The 11,171-nt window shown below is 38.2% G+C and overlaps 1 protein-coding gene across 1 annotated transcript in view; it reads left to right on the forward strand.

Annotated features, from left to right (window-relative positions):
- The window catches only part of Cntnap5 (contactin associated protein like 5), an 858,611-nt gene that overhangs the window by 839,179 nt on the left and 8,261 nt on the right, over positions 1-11,171 (forward strand). The gene's annotated exons all lie outside the window — the stretch shown is intronic.

The raw sequence follows: 11,171 nt of genomic DNA on the forward strand, positions 1-11,171 counted from the left end.
TTTGCTCATGGTGATCTGATAGAATGCATGGGATAATTTCAATATTTTTGTATCTGTGGAGGCCTGTTTTGTGACCAATTATATGGTCAGTTTTGGAGGAGGTACCATGTGGAGCTGAGAAGAATGTGTATCCTTTTGTTTTAGAATAAAATGTTCTGTAGATATCTATTAAATCCATTTGATTCATAACTTCTGTTAGTGTCCATGTGTCTCTGTTTAGTTTCTGTTTCCAGGATCTGTCTATTAGTGAGAGTGGGNTGTTGAAATCTCCCACTATTTTTGTGTGAGGTGCAATGTGTTCTTTGAGCTTTACTAATGTTTCTTTAATGAATGTGGCTGTTCTTGTATTTGGAGCATAGATATTTAGAATTGAGAGTTCTTCTTGGTAGATTGTACCTTTGATGAGTATGAAGTACCCCTCCTTGTATTTTTGATAACTTTGGGTTGGAAGCCAATTTTATTTGATACTAGAATGGCTACTCCAGCTTGTTTCTTCGGACCATTTGCTTGGAAAATTGTTTTCCAGCCTTTCACTTTGAGGTAGTGTCTATCTTTTCCCCTGAGGTGAGTTTCCTGTAAGCAGCAACATGTTGGGTCCTGTTTGTATAGCCAGTCTATTTATTAGTCTATGTCTTTTTATTGGGGAATTGATTCCATAGATGTTAAGAGAAATTAAAGAAAAGTAATTGCTTCCTGTTCTTTTTATTGTAAAAGGTGGGATTTTGTTCCAGCTTTTTGCATTTGTTTGGGTGTTCAGGAATGACTGAGGTGGGAGTGCTAGGTTCTGATGATGGTGAGTGATCTTGATTTCTGTTAGTAAGATTCCTACATTTGCCTTTCGCCATCTGGTGATCTCTAGAGTTAGTTGTTATAGTTGTCTCTGGTTGGAGCTTGTTCCTCCTGTGATTCTGTTAGCCTCTGTCAGCAGTCCTGGGAGTCCAGCTCTCTCCTGAGTCTCAGTGGTCAGATTACTCTCTGCAGGGAAGTTGTCCTCTAGCAGGGAAGGTGTAAAGAGGCCTGGCATTCAGATCTGCCTCCTGGCTGAAGATGAAGGCCCAAGACAGGGCCTGTCCCAATAGATGTGTTGCCTCTGCAGTTTATTCACTCACCTGCACACACTAGCCACTGAGGGACCCTGGACACAATATGACTCTTTCACCTGCTCTGGCAGACAGAGCCCTCACAGGTGGCCACCTTTCTTCTGGCAAGGAAGGTGCCCAAATTTCTGGAGCCCGAAATAGGGTCTGTCCCAGAAGTTAGGTTGCTTCTGTTAGTCCTGAAGCTGTGTAGGTCCTGCGGTCCACACTCTTGCCAGCACAGACTGGAGCCTAAGTGAACTGGAACAAAGATGGCTCTCCTGCCAGCTCAGGCCTTGAGACTCCTCCTGGGCGGACACCCCTCCTTGGGCAGGAATGGTGCAGGATGTCTGGAGCCAGAAATGGGGTCTGCCCCAGCAGCTGTGTTGCTTCTGCAGGCCACCCTCTCCCAGGCAGTGCACAGGAGCAAAGATGGCCCTCCTACAGGTTCAGGCCAGGAGACTGCTCCTGGGCAGACACCCCTCCTCAGGCAGGAAAGGCACCATATTACTGGAGCCAGAAAGGGGATCTTTCCCAGAAGCTGTGTCGCTTCTGCAGGCTGCCCTCTCCCTGGCAATGCACTGGAGCAAAGATCATCTCCCCAATTCTAATGCTGAACATTTCATCTAGTTAACTATTCAGTTTGTTTTAGCTACAGTGCACTTGACAGGTAAAATCACTTTGCTTGTATTTTCTGCTCATATCTTCATTTACAACAATTCCTCTTATTTATATTTTATTCTGGTACAATACTTTACTTTTACAAACTAGGGTCATATGGCCCTGCCTGGCTTGCTTAATGATACTTAAGGGATTAAATATCATAAGTGACTTTTGACATGTACATGTCATGATACATTTTAGCACTGAGTCTGTTTTGAGCAAGTTTCTGACCTCTTCTTATATCTATTTTTAATAATAAAACTCTCCACTAAAGCTGCTTGAGTAGTTCATGTTCCTCTTTCCATATCAAAACTTATAACTATGCTGACCATTGTGCATTCAGTCTAAAATCAGCTTCATGTTTCTTTCTCTGGCTTTGCAAATCCTACACAATGTTTGAAAATTAATGTGGAAAATCAGGTTTCAAAACAGCTGAAGAAGAAGCTGGAGAAAGTGCTCAGTGCTTAGAACATTTCCTCTTCCAGTTTGACTAGTTCCAGGTTGCAAACTGAACTCCCAGTTCAGTCTCTAACACTCATGGTGAATAACTCACAACTTTTGTAAGGGTCCTGGAGTCTTATTCTTGCCTCTGAGAATACATTAAAAAACATGATGGTATTGATTGAGAACACACACACACACACACACACACAGCACAAATAAAAATAATAATTATAAGCTCTTTAAAATGACTGAGGAAGTGAGTCTTTATTTAGGTATCAACTGAATCATTCAAAGTTTGTGTAATATTTATTTAATGACAAATAATTATGGTGTTAAAATTTCCAGTACATATATTGACTCTTGTATTTAAAAATTTCAATTTATTGAAGGAACATTGACATTAGGCAAAGGATTTTGGAATTAACCAATAGTAGGAGCAATAAAGATAATAACATGTCTCACACTGCACTGTTAATACCATGTGCTTACTGTGGGTAGATGGTAATTAAAACTTACAATTTTGGTGATGGGGATTAATTTCCAGAATTCTATTGTGTATTATAATGATAACAATTAATTAAAATAGGGTCTCTCAAAGAACATAGAGCAAGCTGTCAGCAAGCAAGTCCAGGAATTCTCCTGTGTTCATCTGCACCACACCCTCATTCCAGAGAGCAATGTGACTTGGCCAATGTTTGTCATCTTAACTCCTGGGAGAGTGTGGCAAAATAATTTTGTTTCAAGCTATTTTGAAGTGTCTACTGATATACTGCCTCAAAATAAACAAACAGATGAATAAACAGACCCACACAGAGAATGTACTATTCATTTGAAACAATTAAAAGAACATATTTTAGGTGTTCTTATCATCAGATAAAGAAGAGAGTGTGAGAGATATGAATATAATCATACATATTGTATATTTGTACTCAAGCAGTCATGTGGAGGCCAGAGAAGAATATCAAATTGCTACCCTTTATATTTCTCCACTTCTTCCCCTTGAGATTGTCTCTCTTTGAACCAAAGGCTTGACATTTTTGCTGCACTGGCTGGTGCTGGAACTCTCAAGATCCACTCACATAAACTTCCACATTCTGGTATTACAGGTACAGGTTGTCAAGTCCAGCTATGTGAGCTTTGGGAATTAATAAGCAAGTCTTCAATAATGTCTAAAAGACACTCATATTTTCAAAGTCACTTCCCCAACCATAATGAAGATGTTAAACAGCTTGGTTTGTCCACTCCATAACATGTGAATATATTATGTTGGACAGCATAATATATAAGAACATATAAGCAATTATAATATTCATCAAAAATGTATTTATAGACACCCTGCTAAGATTTAGAGGTTGTGATTTTATTTTCCCAGTCTTTTTATGGCAAGCACAATGGCTTTGATTAACAGTGAGAAAAATAAATTCTTGGAAATAAGGAAGGAGGTTATGGATACCACAGCAAAATCCATCTGCTCAGGCCTTGCCAGTATCCTTCCTGTGCTGGATCAATTGCTTCTCCATTAGCATTTCAGTGGATGGATGGAGCAGAACCTAAAGTGAACAAGAAACTGTTATTTGTTAGTATTTAAAGTGTGTCTAAGGGTCTCTCCTCCCACTGATGACCAACTAGCCATCCTCTGCTACATATGCAGCTAGAGGAGAGGCCCTGGGTCCTGTGAAGGTTCTATGCCCCAGTATAGGGGAATGCCAGGGCCAGAAAGAAGGAGTGAATGGGTTGGTGAGCAGAAGGAATAGGGGTTTTTGGAGGGGAAACCAGGAAAGGGGATAACATTTGAAATGTAAATAAAGAAAATATCTAATAAAATATTTCCTAAAACAACAACTAAAAAAAAAAAAAAAACTATACCAAGACGTATTTTAGATACGTGTATCTAACATACCAGAAGTATATTAGCTTCCTATTAAAATCTAGTTAAACAAGCAAACAAACAAAAGTTTGTCTAGAGACATAAATTCAGTCTGTTCCCAGTAAGGCAGTTTGACATTGAATTTTTCTTTCTAGATTTCGGTGGTTCCCAAAGTAGTACATGTGTTGTGAGAAGAAACTCTATGCTTCTCCTTGTTTGAACAGAAGTCATGTATATGAGAAAATACTGGGTCAAAGCATGAAAATTGTATATTTTTCATGGCAAATTTTAGATCCCTCGGCTGCATGCTTATGAGGAAACACTTTATTTGTTAAATTTCCTTTGCCTCTCATTTTGCTTCTCTACTTCAGAACATGTAATAGTTTCATCCCCTAACTACATCTGAGTCTAATTCAGTGATAACCTAACCAATGGAATAAATATATTACAAAATAAATCATACCTTTAATACAGAGTTCAGTGAATTGTGAAATATTTTAACAAATATTTCAGCTTTTCTTGGTTTTTGATATTATTTACATAGGTTATATAAAATTATTTCACAAAACTCCTGTAGATCTGATAGCATCATCCAACTTCTGCAGTCACCTTACCTATCTATACTCACAAGCACACATATACACAGAATTTAAAAAGAAAATAAAACTTTTAAAAAGTAAATAACATATAGTACCTGTACAATGTTGAAAATTTGTATCTTTTCACTTATTTGGAAGAAGTAATTATTCTTTACTATTTGAAAGTTTATAAAAGAACAAGACATATAAATCTTTTAAAAACTGTCCTTTAAGGTTTTTGTTTTGTTTGTTTGTTTTTGTTTTACCATTTTATTTTTTGAATTCTCAGATGAATAATTATATGGGCCATTAAACAAAGTATGATTTCAGTTATTATTTATACATTTATTTTCCTTTTAACTTACTATTATTGGTGTTTTGTGTGTGTGTGTGTGTGTGTGTGTGTGTGTGTGTGTATGTGTGTGTGTGTGTGTCTGTGTGTGTGTCTGTGTGTGTGTGCACATGCACATGTGTGCACACATTTGGTTCTCTTTTTCCATTTTGTAGTTTACAGATGGAATTCAAGTCATCAAACAGGATAAGCATTTTTAACTCACTGATCCTTATCACAAACCTCTAAGTCACATCAATTCTTCTATTTATTTCTTTTCTGAAAGCTCTCATTGTCTATAGTTTTAATATATGTTTAGAATAAACACTTGCTCAGAAATAAGATTATTTTACATACATAAAGAAAGAAGGTCACATTCTAGCATGTTACCCAGTTTTTCTCTATGCCTATTTTTATGTGAAAAGCTTCAGTTTATGACACCCTTATAGTCATTCCCTCCTTGGATCAGTGAAGGCTTCCTTCCAGTGAGCACTGAGAATGAGAAGTAGCACTCTTGATTTGGACCCTGAAGGCATAGTTTAATCACTCATCACTTTCCACTGCTTTGAAATCTGTCAACACAAAAATGTCACTGCAGTTTATTCTTCCTTTCTCCTGACTTTGCTTCTCTTACATTTCTGAGATATAATTCTGCTCTTCACTCACTACCAATCAGTCTCTAACTCTACCCTGCACTCCCTACAAATCCATGGCTACATACATGACATGACAACCATTTTAATGTCTGAGACATCTCTTCAATCCAGAGTCTTTTAAATGATTTCAATGAAACTATTGTAACCACAAAGGTCTTTAAGAGTAAAATAAGGATGTAAAGAAGGAAATCACACATTGAAGTGAGTAGGAAAAAGGCACAGGGAATTACAACAGTATTGCTTAACATGAACACAGACAAAGAAGGCTAGAACATGCAGTGAAGGCTACAGTAGCTGGACATGAAATAACAGACATAATTTCCCCCAAAGGATCTATAACCTGGCCATAGCAACTTTTTGATTTCAAGACTATGAGTGCTGCCAAACTTCCAGCCTAGAGAAAGTAATGAATTCATAATTTCAGTTTTTTAAACTTACAGCAATGTGTTGGACACATGAAATTATATGCATTGTTATTGTTCTCACATGTAAGAAAAGACAAATGAGAAGCTGTTTTTTATTGTGGACGTTGGGTGGGGGGGAGGAATAAGATGAAGACAAAAATTAATCAGCCTGGAGAGATGGTTCCATGGCTAAGAGCATTTTCTATTAAAAACAAGGACATATGAAAAAGTACACTAGCTTGGTTCCCAGTAGCTACAAAGGTAATTTTTGCATCTGGAAATCTGACAACTTCTTCCTCTACAGATACACACACACAAACACATGGTATTTTCAGATGCAGAAACACACACACACACACACACACACACACACACACACACACTCACACACACACACCCCACACACATTAAACAGACAGACACAGAAGGGGAGGAATAAGAGTAAATTTTTAAGAATTGGAGAAGAAATAGGAAGACAATGATTACTAAGACTATTAACATCTCATATTCTACTATACTCTTTTTATATTTTCCTTAATATTATTTCCTTGTCCTGAATATATAATTATATATGCTTAGATTTCAAGAAATTCACTATATAACCATTTATTACTCAAAATAAAATTATAATGTATATTTATAGATAAGAAAATCCCTTTACCTCTTCAAAAATTCAAAGGCTTTTCATAATAAAATGATCAGTTGAGCCATCTATTTATGTTTAAACTATTATATGCTAAGAAAAATGTGGTTCACTAAGCACTGTAGTTCATGTACTCGCACCATAGCAATTTGTTCAAATGACCCCTTTTAAGAAAAGGAATGAAATATCTTGAAGAAAATGAGACATTTGATCTTTCTGTGAAACCCAAATAATTGCATTTCCATCTCTTTTTAAAATTCTTATCCTTTTGTAATTATTTTATTTATTTATTTTACATCACAATATCAGCTTTAGCAACTCCTCTCCTTCCAGTCTGCTCACAGTGATCCTCCCTTGATTACCCCTTCCTTTCTCATTGGAGAAAGAAAACTGTCCTCTGGGAAAGACCCCAACCCCTCCCACTCCTCCAATCCTCCCACCCACCCCATTGCCCCACATCAAGTCACTACAATACCTAGGCATATCCTCTACTACTGAGGCCAGACCCAGGAGCGCAGTTTGGAGAACAGAATCCACAGGCAGGCAACAGAGTCAGGAATAGCCCCCACCCCATTTATTGGGGAAATTTCATAAAGACCAAGCTGTACATCTGCAAATTTGTGCAGAGACCTAGGTCCAGTCCATCCTCGCTTTTTACTTGGTGGTTCAGTCTCTGGGAGATCCCAAGGGCCTAGGTTAGTTGACCCTGTTGGTCCTCCTGTGGAGTCCCTGTCCTCTCTGGGTCCCTCAATCTTTCCCCTAACTCTTCTATAAGACTCCCTGGAGCTCCATCTAATGTTTGACTGTGGGTCTCTGCATCTGTTTTGATTGGCTGCTAGTGGAGCCTCTCAGAAAAGAGTTGTGCTAAGCTCCTATCTGCAAGCATAATGGAGTTTAATGATACTCAGAGATAGTGATAGTATCAGTGATTGGTTCTTGCCCATGGGATGGGACTCAATTTGGGCCATTCATTAGTTGGCCATTCCTCCTTTCTCTGTTCTCTTTGTCACTGCACATCTTGTAGGCAGGACACATTTTGCATTGAGGATTTTGTGAGTAGGTTGTTGTCCTCACCCCTCCACTGGGATTCTGTCTAGCTACAGGAAGTGGCCACTTCAGTAGTCATATGCCCCATTGTTAGGGTCTCAGAAGGAGTCGCCCTCATAGACATAATAGGGCCTCCCCCAAGACCCAGATCTCTGGCATGTCCTAGAAATGACCCTCCCACAGCCAGTCTCCATTTACTCTCCCCTGCTCTCCTTACTCCTGAGCCCCAACCCACACCCTGCTTCCCTCTTCTCCCCATTTTCTTTCCCACCTAGCTCCCCTCCATCCTATCTCGTATATCTATTTTGTTTCCCCTTCTGAGAAAGATTCAGCCATCCCCTTCAGGACCTCCTTGTTATTTGGCTTCTTTGGGTCTCTGGATAACTAGCATGGTTATCCTGGATTTTATGGCTAGTATCCATTTATAAGTGAGTATACCAATGTATATTCTTTTGGGTCTGGTTTGCCTCATTTAGGATGATATTTTCATACTTAAGGTATGCTCCTTCCACTCAGGATGATATTTTCTAGTTTCATCCATTTGCCTGAAAATTTCATTATGTTCTTCTTTTTAATAGCTGAGTAGTAATCCATTATGTAAACACTACTATTGGCTATATCTGTTCTTCCATTGAGGTTCATGTAGGTTTTTCCAGTTTCTGACTATTACAAAAAGAACTGCTATCGACTTAGTTAAGCAAGAAGAGTCCTTGGGGGAAAGTGCAGCATCTTTTGGCTTTTTGCTCAGGAGTGATATAGCTGGATCTTGAGGTAGAACTATTAACATTATTTTGTGAAACCATCAAATTGATTTCCAGAGTGAGTTTACAAGTTGGCACTCCAAATAGCAGTGGAAAAGTGTCCACAACCTCGCCAGCATGTGGTATCCTTTGAGTTTTTGATCTTAAACATTCTGCTGATCAACCCTCAGAATCATTTAATATTTTTTCCTAGTTCTATACATTTAATATTTTGATTATTATATGCAGGAACACTTTTCTTTTTCTTTTTCTTTTTCTTTTTCTTTTCTTTTCTTTCTTTCTTTTTTTTTTTTTTTTTTTTGGTTTAGTCTATCTGGTGTTCAGTCAGCTTCCAGAACATTTATACGGGTCTCTTTCTTTAGATTAGGGAAATTTTCTTTTATGATTTATTGAAGATATTTTCTGGGCCTTTGAGTAGGGGCTCTTCTCTTTGTCTATCCTATTATTCTTATGTTTGGACTTTTCATAGTGTTCCAAATTTCCTGGATGTTTTATGTTTGAAACTTAGCTTTAGCATGTTCTTTGACCAATTTATCAGTTTCTTCTATGGTATCTTCAATGTCTGAGTTTCTCTCTTCCCACTCTGGTATTCATTATGTGATACCTGTGTCAGTAGTTCATGTTTTCTTTCCTAGGTTCTCCCTATCCAAGATTGGCTCAGTTTGTGTTTTCTTTCTTTCTTTCTTTCTTTCTTTCTTTCTTTCTTTCTTTCTTTCTTTCTTTCTTTCTTTCTTTCTCTCTCTCTCTCTCTCTCTTTCTTTCTTTGTTTCTTTCTTTCTTTCTTTCTTTCTTTCTTTCTTTCTTTCTTTCTTTCTCTCTCTCTCTCTCTCTCTTTCTTTCTTTGTTTCTTTCTTTCTTTCTTTCTTTCTTTCTCTCTTTCTTTTATACTTATTTTTTTCTTTTTTCAATTTTGATTAGGAATTTAGTTGATTTACATTTCAAATGCTATCCCCAAAGTCCCCTGTACCCTCCCCCCCTCCCTGCTCCGCTACCCACTCACTCTCCCTTCTTGGCCATGGTGCTCCCTGTACTGGGGCATATAAAATTTGTAAGACCAAGGGGCCTCTCTTCCCAATGATATCTGACTAGACCATCTTCTGCTACGTATGCACCTAGAGACATGAGCTCCGGGGGTGCTGGTTAGTTCATATTTTTGTTCCACCTATAGGGTTGCAGACCCCTTCAGCTCCTTGGATACTTTCTCTAGCTCCTCATTGGGGGCCCTGTGTTCCATCCAATAGCTGACTTCTGTGTTTGCCAGTCACTGGTATAGCTTCGCAAGAGACAGCTATATCAGGGACCTTTCAGAAAAATCTTGCTGGCATATGCAATAGTGTCTGTGTTTGGTGGCTGATTATGGGATGGACCCCTGAGAGGGGCAGTTTTTGGATGTTCCATCCTTTCCTCTCCGCTCCAGACTTTGTCTCTGTAACCCCTTCCATGGGAGTTTTGTTCCCAATTCTAAGAAGGGGCGAAGTGTCGACGTTTTGGTCTTCATTCTTCTTGAGTTCCATGTGTTTTACAAATTGTATCTTGGGAATTCTAGGTTTCTAGTCTAATATCCACTTATTCATGAGTGCATATCATGTGAGTTCTTTTATAACTGGGTTACCTCACTCAGGATGATACCCTCTAGATCCATTCATTTGCCAAGGAATTTCATAAATTCATTGTTTTTAATAGCTGAGTAGTGCTCCATTGTGTAAATGTACCACATTTTCTGTATTCATTCCTCTGTTGAGGGACATCTAGCCATTATAAATAAGGATTCTATGAACATAGTAAAGCATGTGTTCTTATGACCAGTTGGAACATCTTCTAGATATATGCCCAGGAGAAGTATTGTTGGATCCTCTGGTAGTACTATGTCCAATTTTCTGAGGAACCACCAGACTGATTTCAAGAGTAGTTGTACAAGCTTGCAATCCCACCAACAATGGAGGAGTGTTCCTCTTTCTCCACATCCTCACCAGCATCTACTGTCACCTGAATTTTTGATCTTAGCAATTCTGACTGGTGTGAGGTGGAATCTCAAGTTTGTTTTGATTTGCATTTCATTGATGATTATGGATGTTGAACTTTTTTTTTTGGTGTTTCTCAGCCATTTGATATTCCACAGTTGAGAACTCTTTATTTAGTTTTGTGCCCCATTTTCTAATGGGGTTATTTGGTTTTCTGGAGTACTTCTTCTTCATTTCTTAATATATATATATAAAGGCCTTGAATTACTGATCAATATATATATAGGATATTAGTCTCCTATCTGATTTAGGATTTGTAAAGATCCTTTCCCAATCTGTTGGTGGTCTTTTTGTCTTATTGACAGTGTCTTTTGCCTTTCAGAAGCTTTGCAATTCTATGAGGTCCCATTTGTCAATTCTCGATCTTACAGCACAAGCCATTGCANTTCTATTCAGGAATTTTTCCCCTGTACCCATATCTTCAAGGCTTTTCCCCACTTTCTCCTCTATAAGTTTCACTGTCTCTGGTTTTATGTGGAGTTCCCTGATGCACTTAGACTTGACCTGAGTACAAGGAGATAAGAATGGATCTATTCTCATTCTTCTACATGATCTATTCTCATTCACAGTTGTACCTGCAACATTTGTTGAAAATGCTGTCTTTTTTCCACTGGATGGTTTTAGCTCCCTTGTCAAAAATCAAGTGACCATAGGTGTGTGGGTTCATTTCTGGGTCTTCA

This window comes from Mus pahari, chromosome 5 (assembly GCF_900095145.1).
Source record: "Mus pahari chromosome 5, PAHARI_EIJ_v1.1, whole genome shotgun sequence".
Lineage (NCBI taxonomy): Eukaryota > Metazoa > Chordata > Mammalia > Rodentia > Muridae > Mus > Mus pahari.